Source organism: Cetorhinus maximus, chromosome 6, assembly GCF_964194155.1.
Source record: "Cetorhinus maximus chromosome 6, sCetMax3.hap1.1, whole genome shotgun sequence".
Taxonomy (NCBI): Eukaryota; Metazoa; Chordata; class Chondrichthyes; order Lamniformes; family Cetorhinidae; genus Cetorhinus; species Cetorhinus maximus.
The window spans coordinates 155,687,752-155,688,401 of NC_135884.1; positions in this window are offsets into that span (position 1 = coordinate 155,687,752).

Below are 650 nucleotides of genomic sequence, written 5' to 3' on the forward strand. Positions count from 1 at the left end.
GTTGGGGGGTTGGGGTGGGGGTGGGGGTGTGGGGGTGAGGGGGGGTTGGGGTGAGGTTGGGGGGTTGGGGTGGGGGTGTGGGGGTGAGGGGGGTGGGTGGGTTGGGGTGGGGGTGTGGGGGTGAGGGGGGGTTGGGGTGAGGTTGGGGGGTTGGGGTGGGGGTGGGGGTGGGTTGTATACTGAGAATTTTGGGCTAGTAGTGAGAAAGGCCAATGGATAAAGGGCTTCAGGGGGAATGTGACTGCCTCATGTCCCGGAGCTGTTAGAATGGACAACTCCTGCCTTGTGATAACCCCCTGCACCCTCCCTGAACAGGAACAGGAAGATCCCATTCCACCCCTCAAGCCTGTTCGGAAAAATGGCACTGACACCCGTGAGCAACGCCGCGGGCGCTCTGTCAGCGAGGTTGGTGGTGGGTGGGGGCGGGTGGGGGGTGTGGGTGGAGGTGAAGGTTATTTGCCCCCCTCCCCTCCCCTCCTCTCCCCCCCCTCCCTGGTCCCTCTGTGGCCCCGGCTCTAGGCGGGTGGGAGCGGCCAGGCATTAAGACCCGGCGGAGCCGCTTTGCCGGGTGCGGGGAGGGGGAGGGAGGTGGGGGTATAAAAGGGAGGGAGCAGCTCCTGCAGCCTCTCACTGACAGAGAGAGAGAGAGA